Genomic DNA, 20,809 nt, shown 5'->3' with positions numbered 1-20,809 from the left:
GACAGATTTCTCCACTGCTGTGACAAGCATAGAATCATTTACTTGAAAAACTGATATGTTTTTATCATTATTATTTTCCAAATTGTGCCTTTGGTGGCATTGACTCAGGGTAGAGTACAAAATTAAAACTAACTAAAATGCACAAAACACAGAATGGCAACAGTAATTAAACAACTTAATCCCTCCCCTACCCCCCAGGGTAATCCAACACAAAACTTCATGGGAATCTTCCAGTTGAGAAATCCCAAGGAGTTACTGAAAGTTCACTCTGGCCCTCATATGGTAAGTGTTAGTTCTCCATTGTATCTCAGCTTCTACACCATTCTCCGCAATTTGTAAAATGTAACAAATAAATATGAACTCTTTGAACTGGGTACTCCTTAAGGATGCTCTCAGACACCTCATCATCCCCTCTTAAACGGGTGTAAGTGAGCAAAGAGGAGGTGATTTTATCCCTTGTTGCTTCCTTGAAAGCTTCTCTCACTTGCCAGGGAGCTTTTGAACTATCTAGAGATACAGATCTGGGAAAGAAAGGGAGCAGGGACTAGTATAAAAAAATAAAATATGGGCTTCCCTGGTGGCGCAGTGGTTGAGAGTCCGCCTGCCGATGCGGGGGACGTGGGTTCGTGCCCCGGTCCGGAAGATCCCACATGCTGCGGAGCGGCTGGGCCCGTGAGCCATGGCCGCAGAGCCTGCGCGTCCGGAGCCTGTGCTCCGCAACAGGAGAGGCCACAAGAGTGAGAGGCCCGCGTACCGCAAAAAAAAAAAAAAAAAAAAAAAAAGTAAAATATTAAAGAAATAGACAGGTGTGTTTCAGAGAATTGTCTTTGGGGATAAGGGTGTAGTGAAGAGCAGATACAGGTGAGTCCCACTAGTTCTCAGTGCCCGTACCTGATTTTCCGCAGGGGCCGTTCAGCCGTAGCTTTTTAATTGAGAAATTTTACAATTAAAATTTAATCGTAAAATGGAAATTGTATTTCAAAATATTCTGTGTATTGTATATGGATGTGTGTATACATGTGTAGATGCATTTATATGCATTTCACGTGTACATATAATTATGTATATATATTATACACACCTGTGTACACAGTACCCAGCTAAAAAATTAAATATTAACATTTGCTGAAATCCCCTGTATCCCTCCCTGGTCTCTGAGCTCATTCTCCTCCACACACACAGAGAAGAGCCTCGCCTGTGTCTGGGTGTTCTGAACATTCCCGCGTATATTATACAGAGAGGATTGTTTTGTATGTTTGTATATTTATTTCAACTCCTATGTAGAATTCCATGAGCATTTATTTAGTTTTTTGATTCAAGGCCACCTTCTGTTATTGACCCATCATTTACCAGGATAATATGTCCTGCCACCAAGAAGCTGTAAATGAAATGATATGTTTTGGAGTTAAGGAAACGAAAGAAAAGCATATTTCCTACCAGCAATGCAAAGGTCCGTAAGGGCAGGAGTGACACATTTTTTTAGGGCACCATCATATTTCCAGTTCCTAGTGCAAATGCCTGGTGTATAGTTGGCGCTCAGTGAATATCTGTCATCCTGTGAAGACAGGAAGAAAGGAGTCAGGCTGTTTTCACTGCCTGATGCTGTTCCCGCCGGTGGTGCAGTTTCAGTGCCAAAATCAGCCCTTTATTCCAACAACATATTAATGGCAGGGAGTGATTTCAGTTGAGGACATCTGCAATGCATTTTGGGGTGTAACCAGAGAAACAATGCAACTATTACAGTCCTCTAAACGCTAGTAAAATGTAGCCACGCAGGGCTTCGGTCCATTACCGTGGCGTTGAAGAGAACTGGAGGAATTGTTAGGCAAGAGGCTAAGTTCTCTCGTTTGAATGATTTGATTCCCTTGAAATACAAGGTCACATATGGTCAATTTCATTCTTTCTACTCATAAAGAAGTCCAGATCAAAACAACTGAATAGAACCCAAATTTCACAGTTCTTTTCCCTCCAGGCCCGACTCAAGCTCAGAGGCATCGGTGACCGATGATTTTTATGACAAGCTCCAGTACTGGCATAATGGGGTCCCTCAGTTAGTTTTAAGGCCCTTTCATTAGCGATATAACAGTTCTGTTGTCGGCAGCGTTCGGTGACATCACGGTAGTAAAACTCAGCAAAGCAAGAAGATTGTCTTGGTGTCGAAGTGGGAATTCTGCCTCAGCCGGCCCCACGGCCATCCTGTGTTCTTTGTTTAAACTTAGTACTCACGCTGCTCTGGCCGTACCCAGTCATGGGCTCTGACAAAGGCGCCAGCCACTCGTTCGCCACTGCTGCTTCCAGCTAAGAAACACCACTCGGCCCTGACATTGGGTCACCGGCATTCTCTTTCACGCTGGCTTTCAGGATCAGTAGCTCAGATGTTCACATCTATGAGGGCCTTTGATGAGTGCTCGAGGCAAGTAGATATGAAATGTCACCACCAGAAACGGGTCCCTTTATATAGCAAAGGAATTTCTATCTTCATTAGATTCTTCTCAAAATCTGAATCCTCGCAGGAAAGGTTAAACAGCTGTCTGTGAGAGGAGGCATGTGTGCTGATATCACACGCCCAGCTCCTTCACGTGGAGCTGACTGGATCCCCACTGCCCACTGGACCTACCTCAACCACAGGCCAAGTGTAAGAGGCTCACGTCCTCAGCTACTGGGCTCTCTCAGGCACAGAGCAACACGCTCCGAGGCCCAGGCAGCCTCAGCAGACGTGGAGAGCAGAGGCAGGCATGGGCTTAGCTATCTACCATCTGTGTTGGACCAAGAAAGGAAAATTGTTCACTCACCCACCCATTTCCCTCAAATGTTATTAAAAGTCATCAACAGGAGAAATCAATGGAGCATAACTGGGCCATTGTAGAGACAGAATGTTACTATAAACATCTGCAGAAAAGAACAAAAATACCAGTCTCCCTAGGCAAGATGCAGACAAGAAAATGCCTTTAGCAGGAGGTAAATATATGAAGTCACGTCCTCAGAAAGTGGCAGCTCAGCTTCCAGATATCCTAAAGGAAGGAGGAACTTTGCAGAAGATGCTTTGCTCCTCTCCTGGCCGCACTCAAACCCAGGCGTTTTCAGTGAATCGACTCTACTTTTATTCTGTCTCTTCAGCATCTTGGAAAATTAAAAACAAACAAGACGATCTAGGAATTTGGTTCTCAGAGAAGCTGAAAGTGTTCCTTGAAGGCCCCTGAATTGAGTGCCATTTCTGTACCCAGCTTCCTTCTCCAAAGGTTAGCAGAGCAATGGAGCTGTTCAATCCCCTCAGGGCAGGATTTCCTCCTTGTTAACTAGTTAGGCTTCCTAAGTTTTCAAAATCTGTTGTTCGGTCTCTACTGAATTCAGGCCATTCTCCATTTCCTCAATTAAAGTCGACCAAGAACTTTCTTTTCCTCACAGAGGTCTTGTGACTTTTAATTGCTCTGCCAAGGGTCCCCAAAGTCCCTTTAGAGCCATTTCCACCAGCCGTCTCCCTGGGTCTCACAGCCTGCTCTGCGTGATGCGCGGACCTAAGCTGATTCTGGCCACCTGAGGGGCCCGTGGGGCATCCTTCCAGGTAGCAGCCTCTTTCACCCCATTGTTTAAATCTGTGAACATTCCAGGGAGAGCTGACCTCACCAGCCCTTCTTGAAAAGTCTTAATGACAGCTTCTCTAAACTAGTTCAACAGGAATAAATCCTCCCACTTCTCCCGAGTATCACTTATTTACTGCCTGTGCCTCTGCTCTGAGCCCTGAGAGAAAGATTTCGATCATCAGGCTTGTTCAGCAAGTGTTTCTCAAGAGTGGGTTCTGTAGAACGTTCCTTCTTCCGAATATTAATACGTGTCACCTGCTACAAACCTGCTCCCCCCTCACATGTACACACCTACACATGCACATATCGTGTAGCTATGCATGCTGCGTACAATACCTACACACACTTCTTCTTGCACACACATATGCCCTGCATGCCACCTGCATGGGGGTCAAATAAGTAGAGAAGACCCAAATCAATGTAAAACCAATATTCTGCATCAACTCATCAGAGCCTTCATATACTAATGTGCATTATAAATCCTTAAAAATAGCGTTTTAGTATTGAGTGTTTCACAACTTATTTAAACAGAGTTGTTTCGTTGTGGAGAGAACCTAAAATGGATGAGTGTACCAGGGAACACAGTTTGCAGAAAATTCTATTAGAAGAAGAAAGGCCACTAACACATCTAACACTGGGATGATAGTAATGATTACTTTTAATAATATTAAAAACAAAGATTTTCAAAAGCTCTGAGAGATTAGGTCAGGGGTGGACGAATTATGGACCACAAGCTGAATCTGTCCTGTGGCCCGTTTTTATACAGCCCTCCAGCTAAGGATACTTTATATTTTTAAAGGGTTGTGAAAATAAAGTAAATTAAAACAAGTCAAAGTAAAATAAAACAAACAGAAAAACAAAGAATATGCAACAAAGACCACATGTGGCTCACAAAGCCCTTGACAGAGAAGTTTGCTGTAGCCATTAGCCATCTGTTATTTAAATTTTAATTCATTAAAATGAAGGGAAATTAAGAATTCAGTTTCTCAGTTACATTAGCTATATTTCAAGTGCTCAATGTCTACATATAGTTAAAAGCTACCATGTTGGAAAATGCAGATAGAGAACGTTCTCACGACTGCAGCAAGTTCTATTGCGTTTGTACTGGTCTAGATAAACTTTCTGTCAAGGTTTGAGGTAGCACTGTTTGGGCTTATTTCTAGTATAAAGTTTCTTTCTTGTTGCTTTGATTAAGGAATTTGACTGAAGTGGTGTGGACAGTATGAGTCATGCAAAAAAGAGTCTTGGCTGGTTTCTGACAGATTTCCACATGAATAATTTTGCCCCTTGTATGTTGTTCTCCTTTAGCTCCTGGAAACTAGATCTGTGACAGCCCCACCATGCCCCCAGGTCCTGAGACAAGCTAGTAGTTGACAGGAAGATTCTCCCTGGCCAATACTTGCATGGTGTCCAGGCTGGAGTTATTTTGGCTTACCTCCTGTCCCCTTCAAGTTCCTGCCAGCCTCTCTATGTCTCTTTGTTTCTTGAGTTTCCCTTCCTTCCTCCTTCCCTGCTAAAATGTAATTCCTTTCTCTTTATGATTCAGACCAATTGTGTTCCTCACCTCATCCTTGGAACTGGATCTGTATTTACATATCTGAAGACTCATACTCGGTTAAACAAAGTGTCATCCTACTAAATTACCCTTTAGTAATATGGAAGAATTGGCCAAAGCCTTGAAATCTCCTTTCTTTTCCTTTTTCCCACCAATATCCATAACTGTTGATGGAATAGTATCAACACTTAGTTCCTTACAGATATATATCATGTCTTCACTCATTAGAAGGTTAAGTGCAAAATTTTTGTTTAAATGGCCCCCTTGCTATACTGAGAATGAGTTCTCATCAAGGGCAAGGAGAAGATGCAAAAAAGGAAGGGGGTCAGCACCACAGAATGTCATGGAAATAAAAGAGGATGAAGACTATGCCAGGCAGTTCTATGGAGCTTCTGAGAATTTCTTTAATAAGCTATTTTAGTACAGTGTTGGTTATTGAGAAATGGGTAGGTGTGAGTATAAACTATAATTTTAAGGACTTTAAGGATGAAAGAAGATAAAAGGGCATAATATTCAAGTAAATTTTATTATTTTAAGATAGAACAGACTGTAATATATAGACTCCAGGGGAGAAACCAGTTGTAAGAAGGAGAAAAAAAAAATTATTATACTGTGAGAAATCAAATATAAGCTTGTACAATGGGCAGGTGTAGGGTCAGAATTTATACTGCATATGGGGTTCAGTGAACACTAACCAGGTCATTAAAATGAAATCCCATCCCAAAACCAAGGAATACCTGGGGATACTGCAGAAGAAATAGAAAATTGTTCTGTAAGGGCACATCTATAACTCAGGGCCCATAGACAGCAATTCCTTGAATTCACAAAGAACAAAATTAAGTCAAATAAAAAGCACAGACTAAGATTAATAGTCAGAATAAAAAAATCAAATCACATGAAGGAATAAATAACCACAAGAGAGACTTTGTAGATACAATAAAAGGGAAAATTGGTGCTCTACAATCTAGAAATGACAGAAAAACCTTTATAAGTCTTTATAATATTAATAAAATAGGTCTGTTCAAAACGAATAATAAAATAGGATAATAGAAGCAATAGAAACCATAAAAAATATAAAGGATTCCTAAAAGTGAAATATGTAGCCATTGAAACTCAAAATTCATTGAAGAGATTAAATAGATTAAATAAACACAGCTTTAAAAAGAAAAGAATTCAAAACTGGAAGATTGATTTAAAAAAGCACAGGCAGAATGTAAAATAAAGTGATAAAGATGTGGAATATATGAAAGAGAGGTTAAAAGACACTGAAGTGATTTCTGCTTCCAGCCAAGATGGAATAACAGGAACCAGACCGACTCTCCCAACTGACTCTCCCAACTGTTCTTTTTTTAAAAAGAACAAAATATAGAAAACCTGAGATACATGAAACAACAGATTTCAACACACTTGACACCAGGCAACGAAGAAAAGTGATTCCTGAAATTATGAAAACAAATGAAGTGAGTTCTTCTTTTGACCCAGCTGAGTCCCTGGATCATGGCACAGGCAAGGGAACCTAGGTGTAGCCTAGTGGAATCCCTTAGTTGCAGAGACAAAGTGACTAGGATATACAGAACAGTACTGAGAGAACAGGGAAGCACAGAGAGAGGATTTGGGAGATATGTAAAGGGTATGCCCCAAGTACTCAGCTGAGTGCCGATCAGCTCATGCATGTAAAGGAAATACCCAAGGCCAGGAAAAGAACACCTGAAAAGAAGTAACAACAGCCTGACCAGGAAAAATGCCTAATCTAGACTGACTAGCTAATCTCATGATTCATGGCACATTGGATAGAGTGCCTGAAGGATCTTGCATCACTAATGGAAAAAAACTAGCCCTGAATGAAGGGTTGCTCTGATCCTGCCTAATAAATCTTAAAAGCAAGACCCAAAAGAATTAAAATGTTTTCCAGTAAATTGTTCCCCCCCCAAAAAAACCCTTCAAGAATATTTATAGAAATATAAAGATAACGTGCATCCAAGATAAAATTCATAATATCTGGAATCCCATAAAAAGTTACCAGGCATGGAAAGAAATAGGAAAATCCAGTACTTGATGAGGTGATAAATCAATCAATTGAAACCACAGCAGAACTGGCACAGATGCTAAAATTAGCAAAAAAAAAAAAAAAAAAGACATTAAAATAACTGTAATTCATATGTTTAAAAGATAAATGGAGATTAAAAAATTTTAAAAAGATAAGTGGAGAAATGGAAGATAGATATATTAAAAAATCAACTTCTAGAGATGAAAATAACAATGAGATGAAAAATACATAAATGGGATTAATGACAAGTAGACATTGCAGAATAAAATGATTAGTAAAGTTGAGAATATGGTAATGAAAACTATTCAAATGCAAATACAGAGGGACTTCCTTGGTGGTCCAGTGGTTAAGACTCCGTGTTTCCACTGCAGGGGGCATGGGTTCGATCCCTGGTAGGGGAACTAAGATCCCACATGCTTCATGGCCAAAAAAAAAAAGCTAAAAAGAAAAAAAAGGAAATACTCAAACACAGAGAAAAAGAGAATTTAAAAAATTAACAGGACTTGAGTGAATAGTGGAAGTGGAAAAACTTCAAGCATGTAATTGAAGTCCTTATAGAAGAGGAGGGAAATGTGAAGGAAAAAACCATTTGGCTGAAATTTTTCAAAAATGATGAAAACTATAAACCCACAGTTCCTAGAAGTTCAACAAACCCTAAGCTTAAGAAAAATGAAGAGAACTACACCAAGCCACATCATAATTAACTTGCTCAAAAGCAGTGAAAAAAGAGAAAAGTCTTTAAAGCAGCCAGAGAAAAACATGATAGATTGTATACAAGGAACAAAAAAAGATGACAGCTGATTTCTTGTTAGGAACGATGCAAGCAAGTAGACATAAAAGCTACATTTTCAAAGTACTAAAAGAAAAAGAGCTGCCAACTGAGAACTGTAAAAATAATAGAACAACCAGAAAGAAGATAAGTAAGGAAATAGGAATTTAAACAATACAATAAACCAACTAGATCAAACAGATATCTACAGAAAAAACTGCCCAACAAAAATAGCATACACATTCTTCTCAAGGGCACATGGGACATTTTCCAGGATAGATTATCTGTTAGGCCACAAATTAAATCTCAATAGATTTTGAAGGATAAATATCATACATCTTCTCTGACCACAACAGGGTAGTTAGAAATCAACAACAGAAGTAAAACTGGAAAATTCACAGCTGCGTGAAAATTAAACAACGCACTCTTAAACAACCAATTGATCAAACAAGAAATCACGAGGAAAATTAGAAATACTTAAAGACAAATGAAAACAAAAACACAGCATACCAAGACTTATGGAATAAGTTTGTAGCTATAAGTGTTTACTACAAAAAATAAGATCTCAAATCAACAACCTATCTTTACAACTTGAGGACCTAGAAAAAGAAAAACAAACTAAAGCCAATGCTAGAAGAAGAAAGGAAATAATAAAAATTAGAGCAGAGGTAAATGAAATAGAGAATAGAAAAATAATACAGAAAATCAATAAAACCAAAAGTTGTTTCTATGAAACGATAAAAGAAAATTGACAAACCTTTAGCTAGATGGGCTAATAAAAAAAAGAGAGAATACTCAAATTACTAAAATGAAAATGGGGGCATCGTTACTAATTTTTCAGAAATAAAAAGGATTATAAGAGAGTATTATGAGCAATTATACACTAACAAATTGGATAACCTAGGTGAAGTGAAAAAAATCGTAGAAACATAAGCCTACCAAGACAAGATCATAAGAAATGGAAAATCTGAATAGACCTATGGCCAGTAAGGGATCGAATCTTCTGACAAAGAAAAGCTCTGGACCTGCTGGCCTCACTGGTGAATTCTACCAAATATTTAAAGAAGAACTAATAACAATATTTCTCAAACTTTTCCAAAAAATTGAAGAGGAGGGAGTACTTACTAACTTGTTCTATGAGACCAGCATTACCCTGGTACCAAAGATAGACAAAGACACTACAAGAAAAGAAAACTACAGAACAATATCCCTTATAAGCAATGATGCAAAAAAAAATTACAACAAACTACTAACAGACCATATTTAGCACCTCACCGCAGTGTGTCCAGACCTGAGGCCACAATCGAGCCAGCAGCAGCTCTATTCAGACAGTGTGGCTAAATGGTTAAAAAAAAAAAAGAGTAACCATATGGTTTGGTCACTGAATGTGAATCTTGTATTGATTTTCATAACTGGCCTTAATTTGAGGCATTAGCTCAGAGTGATAAAGTGCACAGACTTTTGATTCAGAGAGATGTGGGTTCAAACTTCAACTTTCCAATTTACTAACTGAGTGATCTTGGCAACTTGCTTATCACCACTTTACTTCTACTTCCTCATATGAGAAATGGGGATGATTATAGTACTATCACCCAGCTCTGCAGGAATTTAAAATTTTCTAACATATGTAAAACACTTGAACAAACAGAAGACTGCTGGTCATGCTTTGAACACTCAAGAAATATTTCCCTTTTTTGTGTTTTTTAAGGACAACTTTAGTTGAGGTATAATTCACATATTGTACAATCCACCTGTTTCAAGTGTAATTCAATGGTTTTTAGTATAATTGTGCAAAAGCATCACAATAAATATTTCTGATAGTAATAATAATAACCTTGTGGAAAAGCTGGTGGTCAGTGACTACTCTGAATGATAAGTAGAGAGAAGGGGACAAAAAGATATAGGGAATTAAGAATAGGAAAGAAAGAGGAAGAATTATCAAAACCGAGGGGGATGCTGCAGCTTTTTGTGCAGTTAATTAAAAAAGAAATCATGATACAAAGATATTACATAATTATCGACTATATTCCCCACACTGTACATTTCATACCTGTGACTCATTTATTTTGCAACTGGAAGTTTGTATCTCTTAATTTCTCTCACCTATTTCTCTCCTCCCCCTATACTGCCCCTGACCCCAGGCAACCACCTGTTTGTTTTCTGCATCTATGATTCTCTTTCTGTTTTGTTATGTTGGTTCATTTGTTTTGTTTTTTAGATTCCACATATAAGTGAAATCATACAGTATTTGCCTTTCTCTGACTTATTTCACTTAGCATTATACCCTCTAGGCCCGTCTGTGTTGTCAGAAATGGCAAGATTTCATTATTTTTTATGGCTGAGTAATATTCCATTGTGTATATATACCACATCTTCTTTATCCATTCATCTGTTAATGGACATTTATGTTGCTTCCATATCTTGGCTATTGTAAGTAATGCTGCAATGAACATAAGGGTGTGTTTTCATTTTTTCAGATAAATACCCAGGACTGGAATTGCTGGATCATACAGTATTTCTATTTTTAATTTTTTGAGGAATCCATAATGTTTTCTATAATTCAATAATTATGTAATATCTTGGTATGGTGACACAGCATAGCTAGAATTATCATGGTGATCATTTTGAAACGTATAGAAATATCAAATCACTATGTTGTGTAACAGGAATTAACATAGCATTATAGGTCAATTATACTTCGAAACAAGGGAAAAACAAACAAACTCATAGACAAAGAGATCAGATTTGTGGTTACCAGAGGTGGAGGGTGAGGGGAGGGGGAATTGGATGAAGGCGGTCAAAAGGTACCAACTTCCAGTTATAAGATAAATAAGTACTAGGGATGTGATGTACAACAGGATAAATATACTGAACATTGCTGCATGTTATTTATGAAAGTTGTGAAGAGAGAAAATCCTAAGAGTTATTGGAAAAACTATTTTTTCTATTTCTTTAATTTTGTATCTATAGGAGATGATGGCGGTTCACTAAACTCCCTGTGGTCATCATTTCACAATGTATGTGAGTCAAACCATTATGCTGTACACCTTAAACTTAACCATGCTTTATGGCAATCACATCTCAAGAAAACTGGAAGAAATTTAAAAAAAGGAAGTCACATTTGAGGTCCTGAATGATCTAAATTAGCCATTGGTGATGATCCAAATCATTTCCCAGCTTCCCCCCTCATACTGAACTGAGAATTAGCTGAGACTTAAAAGCAGTGATATACAAAAGTTTTTTGTCTTCCATGGTGGGTAACTATGAACCTTTCAGAACTACTGCTCCCACAAGTGACAGGAACTTATAGCTTTGGCCAAAAAAAAAAAAAAAAAAAAAATTGACAAATCCTTTCCTCCGCTGTGTTCCCATTTCTCCAATCAAGGGAAGGCTCTTTTTCTTTTATTTCACCTCCTAGAATTTTCCTTCTGCTTACTTTTTTTTACCTTTAATCATTTTCCTTCTCATTTCTGTTCTACCCATTAAATGTTCTTCTCCTGACCTTTAGGAAATGAAACAGCATTATTTCAGTAGATAAAATTTATAGCCTCTGACTCTCTTATATTCACCCTTCTCCCACATCTAAAGACTTGGGATCAAAGATTTTAGAGGACAAACTCAGAAGAAAGAGAAAGCATTTGGGGGTCCAAAGAAAATTCTATCTTCAGCCCATCCCATTAATTCAGAGCCAAGATCCAGAGTTTCCCTATTCTCACTGTCTGGCATTCAGACCATTGGTGATTCCTAAAGCTGGGGGCACTCTGGAGACCCCAGCTGGGCCAGCACTGGCCCCCTGACTTCAAAATGAGGCAACCTGTCTTCCTTGATGTTATTTTTTCAGTATCTTCTATTATCTCTTTTTTTTCCCCTTGCTGACACCCAGCTGCATCTGGAGTGGCAGTGAGGGCTGATCGCTAATTCGGTCCCAGCACATCTCATCTCAAGCTCACCATTTAGCACTGAAATTATTGTGGTCTGACTAACCACGAGAATCCTACCACCAGAACTTTGCTTGTCAGCAAAGAGGGAAACAGTTCAGCACGAAACCATAGATACTTTTTCTCTTGAGGGAAGTCAAGACCGTCTCTCTCATCTAATTCATTTCTCTTCACCCCCAAGTGGGGAGTGGATAATCAGGTTTGGTCAAGTTCAAAGACCTGTCATCAAGCCATGTTTCTAGCGGTGGAGCTAACACAGCAGTTTCTGAGCACATGTGAGTGTGTGCTTTCTCCTTCAGATACAAAAGCTCAGCCGCACTGCTCTGAGGGCTGCCCCTGCTGTACCCAGGACCCGACCCAGAAACAGAGGCGCAAGAGGGCTCCACCCAGAGGTTGCTTTAGGTTCCCACTTGGGACTACCTCATCTGATCTGAAGTGTGGCAGGGACAGAAAGGAAGCATTCACAGACCTCCCTGTTTCAGTACCACAGGCCAATGACTGGAGAGAATTATAAGCGGCGGTGTATCACGCAGGACTCCAACAGAGAAACAAAAACCTTGCTAGGCAAAGCCATCGTATAATTTATCACTGAATCTGGAACACTTGGAGAGCAAAGGGAGGTATTATTAGTAATTAATTGGGAGAAACAGGTATAAATGAGACCGTCCCAGGTAAATCAGATGTCTGAGCACCGTAACTATAGACATGTCAAATGAGGAGGGCTTTTGGACAGGGGATGAGAGCTTTACTTCCACAAGAAGCACTGGTGGAGCAAGGTCAGGGATAGAACTCCTGGAACCAGCCCCAAAGCTCCAGTGAATCTTAGGAATTGCTGGTGGTTGTCGAGATCCACCTCTGGTCTTGCAACTACCTGCAACTACTGCGTCTCCTCCAGAATGATGGCTTCTTCCAGCTTGCCTTCCAGATCTTACACGAGAGGCAGACTAAGCCAAACCTTGCAAAGAGACCGTGGAAGAGCCAGGCAGAGGTTCCAGGCTGACATCAGCTGAGCCAGCACTGACAAAGATGTGAAATTTCTAACGGGATATCATGAGTAAGGGCAAAAGAGTCCCTCTGGAGGGGTGAGGGCGATGCAGGAGAAGGATGGAGAACTTTAAGCCATTGCAGGTTGACTTTGAGGTTCTGAGGAGAAGCAGAAATAAAGGGGAAGAGAAAGAAGAGAGATTAGGGCAGCTAACACACTGGGAGGGACTTGAGGGAGATAGAGGTGTGAAGAAGAATTTTAGGACACTGCACGTGTGGAAGTAATTCAACCTTTTGCTACATCTTCCAGAATTTCAGCAAAGGCTTGCATTACTTTTCAAGAGTTTTTGAATCAGTGTTTTTTGAATGGGATGCAATGCCCAGCCGTCCCCCAGCTCACACAAATTTAAGTACAGGAGGGTGACATGTCATGCAGGCCAGATTTGTAGAGTTCTACACTATGGTTTGGGACCAAAGTCCCAGCTAAAGAACAAAGTTTCTCTTTGCGCTACTTGCTGGTCATTTTCCTGTATCTGTAGTTTCCCTCAGGGACACAGGGATGGACATCTCTGGTATGGGGCACGACTGGAGTAATACTTGGTGCATGGACAGAACCCATATACTTGCACTAAACATGACCTTGAATTATATCCAGACAGTTACACCAGTTGGGAAGGAAAACCCCACGTGAGACAAAAAGAGTTCAATAAACAAATGAAAAGCTGAAGCATTTAGAAAAATACAGGGAAGGAAAAAATAGTGATATTTCTTCCTAATACTTAAAGTGTTGTCATTAACTATGGATTAATTTCTTTAATGTTTGCCTTACTCACGAGGGTATAATCTCCACGAGCCGACACGATGTGTATCTTTTCTCATTTTTGTACCCCAGTTACCTAACAAGGTGTTGAGACTGGCCAGGATGTGCCTGTGATAGCTACTGGTTAAATAATTATTCAAGACGCAGAGCCTGCTAATTTCTTCCCAGTATCAATTTTCCACATTCCAGCATGGACCTGCATGGAAGGTGATATCTCCCAGCTTTTTCTTTTCCCTGATTTTTGCTTGTAGGTGTGGCCACTTACTAAGTTCCTTTCAGAATGTGAATTAACTTGTCCAGCTCTTTGGCGCTATGCTAGTTGGCTCTCCAACAACCTCCCAAAGGACATGTTGGTTAAGACATGTTTATGGGAAAGAGCTTCTGTGGAATGGGTCTGATTCAGTTTAATCTCCTGGTCCTCAGAAATGTGAACACTCACCTGAGCTTTGGTGGCATCTTACGACATGCCTGACAGGAAGGAAGGGAATTCCTGGAAGGAGGGATCACAGTCACACCTAAAGGAGAACACCGGTAAGTCCTTCTCTGCTATATGGACAGAGAGAACAATCTAGATCCCAGCTTCCTTCTGAGAAAGGAAATCAGGGACTAAAACAATTAGAAAATTGGATTACTAATGTTTCAGTATGTCTTTATGTTAACGCAATTTTTTTTCTCCTCCATAAAACCATTAATATGAAAAAGGATACATGAGCCTACCTTCAGAGGCAGGGATGAGAAGATGTGCCTGGGGACTGTTCCACTCCAGAGCCAATCTGGGGACCCCTACCCATGGGATAGAGTAGGAGCAACTGTCATCAAGTCAAGAGGCTTGGGTCAGAACACAGGGTCTGCTTTGAAGCAGAAGGAACAGCGTGTGGGTGATCTGGACCTGACCATAGAAAGGCCTGTATCTGACCCCCCTATGAAGCTGTTTTGATCTAGCAGAGCTGTGGGAGCAATACTAGCAGAATCAATGCTCTATCAAACATGTAAATATTGGCTCCTCAATTTTAGATCTCTCTGATACAAGTTGATTTTTCATTCCTTAACTGGTTTCTTACCATGCAGTTCCAAAACAGCTTTCTGAAGATTGCATGTGTGGACTGACATGTTCCTCCTAGCTCCTTGTTAAATCCTCTAGCATTACCATATGATTCTACTCCATAAAAAATGTTTCACATTAGGACAAAACGTATAGCATAATTCTACATGATGCAAAAATCGATCTAAGTGAATGCCAATGACTCCAACGCCATGCTGTAGATGACCACTGAGCAGTGCTTGGGTCTTCATTAGCTTCTTATTAAGTTAGAGGTCTGCTACTTGTCTCAAGTGTTTTTGTCATTTGCCACTTGGAAATATTTTTTTTAACTGCTTCTGGAAGTAATATCAACTAGCTATTCTCAAAATTGCCCCTAACACAACTCAAATTCTGGATAAATTACCATGAACATATTTTTAAATCAATTGTGGAGCTAGCAAGAAATTAAGGGAAATCCCCAGGCCCCAAAGAAAAAAGTTGTGAACTGAAAAACAGAGCAGCAAGCAGTAAATGAATATAAAAATGAAGACTGCCCTGAGCTAAATACTGATACGAAGAACGTAGCATTTAGGGGATTAACATTTGCATGCCACAAATATATTAAGCTATAGGATTCTACAAGATCAGGAAGCTAAATCTGAGTCTTCTCCATTAAGGTAGGACAATCTTAAAAGATGAAAAAGAATCCAATGCCAGTCAAAAAAGAATGTGGTAGATATAACAAGTACTCACAAATACTTCTAGCCCTCTTCCCCTTGCTGGACCAAGCTTTCAGCCCTCTTACAGATGGGTGAAAACAGCTTTGGTCAGCAGTCTAGGAGTGAAAGGGACATGTGTCACTTCATGTAGAACTCTTGGTGCTTATCTCCTCCAAGCTATTTTCCACTGCTGTGGTAAATCCTGATGCATCATATTAAGCTGGAAAAGCCACAGAATTGAAGTGGTATGTGTTCTAAACCACTGCATGGAAGACAACTCCCCTGAAGAGCTTTGTGGATTCACATCAGACTTTGCACAAGAAATTAGCTCTTTTAGTCTAACTCATTGAGAGTGTGGTGTAAATCACTTAGAGTTGTTTGTTACCCAGCATTACAGAGCCTATTCTGACTGATACAAAGTTGCCTACAAGGAAACATGTCTTTTTTCTCCTCTTGCAAATGGGATAAAATAATAATGATTATCAGTAAGAATCTGCAATCTTAAGCCTGCTCTCCTGCAGATCTAGAGTTCAAAAATATACTACCTGCATTCAGGGAGATCCAAGCCCAAAAACTTTAATTAAAGTGGTAACAGGTTATTAATATAAAACAACATCTTTTCTGAAGAAAATTATCACCAGTGCTTCCAAAGCTCATGCTCAACCAAATATGAGCTTACAGTAATATATTTCCATACATTCAAGGGAATAGTCCTCCATAAGAAAAGTAAGCAGATGAAGAACAAAGATCAGAGCCCCTAAAGACTACTAATATTAAAATGATAAAAATTTAGAATATAAAGTCAGCATGTATGAAATATTTCAAAAGAAATACAGACTATAAAACATTTCTAAGAAACACAAAACTAACAAAATGGTCAGGCAGATTTGTTTAAAATCTTTTAGAAACAGATACAGCTATCTTATTAAAGGAAGATATCATCAATGGATTAAACAACTGAAATGATCATAAACTGGAAGGTAGAACTGAATAAATTTACCTGGTAGGCAGCAGAGAGATAAGGAGATGGAAAATATTAAAAAAGAAGAGTAAGACATGGAAGATAGCAAGTTAAGAGTTATTCTTTGTAGAATCTTACCCAACTAAGAGAAAGAACCTAAAGAGACTGACTTCAGGGGAATTGGCAAGCTGGCACTATACATGATGCTCTGTTGCTTATATTTGGTTGTTTATTCAATAAATTAAATCATTAAAAGATAAACACCTCATTACCATTAGGAAAGTTTTCAAATTCCTTGCCACAATCAGCAGGGATTTATTTACTTTGGCCTCCTTCTACCTCTACAGTTTCATTTGCTGCCACTCTAACAAAATTCATTTATTTTCCAAACACACTGACTTTCTTTTATATCCTCAAATGCTCCAAATATTTCCCTACCTCAGTGCCTTTTCTGCTATTTCTCTGGCCCAGAAACCTTAGTGATACAGATTCAGGAAAAATGTGTTCCTGGAAAGTATAAAAGGGCTCCTCAGAAAAAAGGTCACACTCAGGCAGTAAGGACATTGACCCTCAATGTTTAACCATCATGTTCCATCCAACTTAATGAGTTTGAGAGCTATGTGAGTCCTGGTTTTCTGAACAAGGGCAAACTGGAGCCAAGTGGAAGGCAGCATCTCATGCCGTGTTTCCTAGGAGATTCCTGGAAACCTGAGAAAGGAGGGTTTAATATAGAAAAGCAAATCTCAGTAGGAAAATAGAGTCCAACACTTTGTCTCCTTGGATGTTTGTTCCCTGTTTAGCTGCAAAGCTCAAGACGCAATCTCCGAAGTCACCTGGATGGCCAACCTTCTGCCAATGCACTGTGGGGTGTACTGCACAACAGCCCCAGCCATGGCTGGGTCAGAGGCTTCCTGGAGAAGCATTGTAGTAATTAGGATGGAAATGTTTAACAAAATAAAACTTGTGTATAGCGTTAACCATGTGACCATGAATGGGGTGAGAATGGGAAGTTTATAAAAGGAATTGAGCATGTACTAAGTGCCAATACATCTTAAGTGATTTACACATTACATATTTATTCATCACAAGAAAATTTTAAGGTAAATTATGGCTGCATGTTTTCATATGGAATGATTTAATCATGGAGATTAAGTAACTTTGTTAAGGCCAGGAAGTAGCAGATGTGAGATTTGAACACAAGTCTACCAGACTCTAAATCTGATGCTCTGTACACTCTATCAAGCTGTTTCCTATCATACCTTGGGGAGGTGGGGGAAGGAGATTTATACCTTCTGTCTTTCAGATTATCAGTCCTAGCAATGGCACTGCTAATATCAATGCTATACATCTCAGCCTTTTCCATATGGGAGGAAAGACTCCTGAAGCCGTTCATCATGTCTTGACCTTGCACATTTGCTTTCAGACCTTCAGGCTACTGTTCTTCAAAGGAATATGAAGAATACTGACTTCTTCAAAAGTTGGAGTAACATCCATAATAACATCTTTATGACTTCTCTTCAGTTTATGAGGTTCTGTTCTTGGTGCTGGCAAAGGCTGGACGAAGGTTGGCTGCCCCCCATTCAGGATGCTGTAGGACTCACTGAGCAATAGAAGATGTTAAGGCCAGATGTGTTCATTTTCAATGGCTGTGTTATGTACTGTCACAAACTTAGCAACTTAAAGCAACACACGCTTATCTCACAGTTTCTGTGAGTCACGGTTCCAGATGGCTTAGCTGAGTCTTCCTCTGGATCTCATCAGGCTGCAATCAGAATGTTACCTGAGCTGTGTTCTCATCTGTAGACCCTACTGGGGAAGAATCTTCTTCCAAGCTCACTCAAGTTATTGGCAGAATTCACTTCTTTGCAGTTGTAAGACTGGGGGCCTCTGCTGCTTACTGGCTGTTGGTTGGAGGCTGCCTGCCAGTCCCTACTACATGGGCCTTCCCAGCATGGTGCTTGCTTCATCAAGCCAGCAATGGAAGTCTCTAAACTTTCATTTACCTTTCCTCTTACTCAGTACATAAAGGAGTAACTGCTTTTGCTTAGCACTAGGTGTTTGATGTGTAGTCCTTGCTCCCAAGAATTTACATGGGAGATTGGACACAGAAATACATAAAAGTTACATACCGAGTTAATAAGGAAAATATTCTGGAATAAGTGATAATGGTTGTACGACTTTGTGCATATGCTAAAACCCTCTGAATTGTACACCTTAAAAGGATGAATTTTATGTTACATGAATTGTATTCACCAACTATGAAAAATGCTCAAACTATTCATAAAGTGTACATGAAAATAAAAACAATTCAGTTATGCAAGGATTTAGAAAATGTACCTTTCATGCACCCATTCTTAAAAAGCTACTGGGTGGACCTTCAAGATGACAGAGGAGTAAGATGTGGAGATCACCTTCTTCCCCACAGATACATCAAAAATACATCTACATGTAGAACAACTCCTACAGAACACCTACTAAACGCTGGCATAAGACCTCAGACATCCCAAAAAGCAAGAAAGTCCCCACGTACCTGGGTAGGGCAAAAGAAAAAAGAAAAAACAGAGACAAAAGGATAGGGATGGGACCTGCACCTCTGGGAGGGAGCTGTGAAGGAGGAAAAGTTTCCACACACTAGGAAGCCCCTTCACTGGTGGAGATGGGGGGGGGTGGGTGGAAGGGAAGCTTCGGAGCATGGAGGAGAGCGCAGCAACACGGGTGCAGAGGGGAAAGCGGAGAGATTCCCACACAGAGGATTGGTGCCGACTAGCACTCACCAGTCTGACTGGTGAGCTTGACTGCTCACCCACTGGGGCGGGTGGGGGCTGGGAGCTGAGGCTCAGGCTTCAGAGGTCAGATTCCAGGGAGAGGACTGGGGTTGGCTGTGTGAACAGAGCCTGAAGGGGGCTAGTGGGCCACGGCTAGCCGGGAGGGAGTCCAGGAAAAAGTCTGGACACGCCTAAGAGGCAAGAGACCATTGTTTCAGGGTGTGCGAGGAGAGGGGATTCAGAGCACCGCCTAAAAGAGCATCAGAGATGGGCGCGAGCCGCGGCTATCAGCGCGGACCCCAGAGACGGGCACGAGACGCTAAGGCTGCTGCTGCCGCCACCGAGAAGCCTGTGTGCGAGCACAGGTTACTATCCACACCTCCCTTCCGGGGAGCCTGTGCAGCCCGCCACTGCCAGGGTCCCATGATCCAGGAACAACTTCCCCAGGAGAACACAAGGTGTGCCTCAGGCTGCTGCAATGTCACGCCAGCCTCTGCCGCTGCAGGCTTGCCCCACATTCCAATTATAACTACCATACCCCTCCCTCCCCCTGGCGTGAGTGAGCAAGAGCCCCCTAATCAGCCACTGCTTTAATCCCCTCCTGTCTGGGCGGGGAACAAACACCTGAGGGCGACCTACATGCAGAGGCAGGGCCAAAATTAAAGCTGAACCTCAGGAGCTGTGGGAACAAAGAAGAGAAAGGAAAATCTCTCCATGCAGCCTCAGGAGCAGTGGATTAAATCAAAAATCAACTTGATGTACCCTGCATCTGTGGAATACCTGAATAGACAACGAATCATCCCAAAATTGTGGCGGTGGACTTTGGGAGCAACTGTAGACTTGGGGTTTGCTGTCTGCGACTGATTTGGTTTTGATTTTTACATTTATCTTAGTTTAGTGTTCAGCGCTTGTTATCATGGTGGATTTGTTTGTTTGGTTGCTCTCTTCTTTTTCTTTAAATTATTTTTATTTTTTTATTTTAATACCTTATCTTTTTTCCTTTATCATTATTTACTTTTTCTTTTTTTCTCCCTTTTCTTTTGAGCTGTGTGGCTGACAGGGTCTTTGTGATCCGGCCTTCTGTCACTCCTGAGCCTCTGAGGTGGGAGAGCTGAGTTCAAGACATTGGACAACCAGAGACCTCCCAGCCCCACATAATACCAATTGGCAAGAGCTCTCCCAGAGATCTCCATCTCAACGCTAAGACCCAGCTTCACACAATGGCCAGCAAACTCCAGTGCTGGACGCCCCATGCCAAACAACTAGCAAGACAGGAACACAACCCCATTCATTAGCAGAGAGTGCCTAAAATCATACTAAGTTCACAGACACCCCATAACACACCACTGGATGGGGCCCTGCCCACCAGAAAGAGAAGATCCAGCCCCACCTATCAGAACACAGGCACCAGTCCCCTCCACTAGGAAGCCTACACAAGCCACTGACCCAACCTCACCCACTGGGGGCAGACACCAAAAACAACAGGAACTACGAAACTGCAGCCTGTGAAAACGAGATCCCAAACACAATAAGTGAAAGAAAAGAGAAGACAGAGAAATATGCAACAGATGAAGGAGCAAGGTAAAAACCCACGCGACCAAACAAATGAAGAGGAAATAGGCAGTCTACCTGAAAAAGAATTCAGAGTA

The 20,809-nt window shown here is 40.6% G+C and overlaps 1 protein-coding gene across 1 annotated transcript in view; it reads right to left on the bottom strand.

Annotated features, from left to right (window-relative positions):
• Nucleotides 1-923: 923 nt before the first annotated feature.
• Nucleotides 924-20,809, bottom strand: part of C9H7orf25 (chromosome 9 C7orf25 homolog) — a 175,940-nt gene continuing 156,054 nt past the window's right edge. The window contains exon 5 of the transcript XR_011246590.1: nt 924-1,555. The gene's annotated coding sequence lies outside the window, so the exon portion shown is untranslated. The remainder of the gene's footprint in view (nt 1,556-20,809) is intronic.

The sequence above is a fragment of the Delphinus delphis genome, chromosome 9 (genome assembly GCF_949987515.2).
Source record: "Delphinus delphis chromosome 9, mDelDel1.2, whole genome shotgun sequence".
NCBI lineage: Eukaryota > Metazoa > Chordata > Mammalia > Artiodactyla > Delphinidae > Delphinus > Delphinus delphis.
This window is presented reverse-complemented; position numbering and strand designations above follow the sequence as displayed.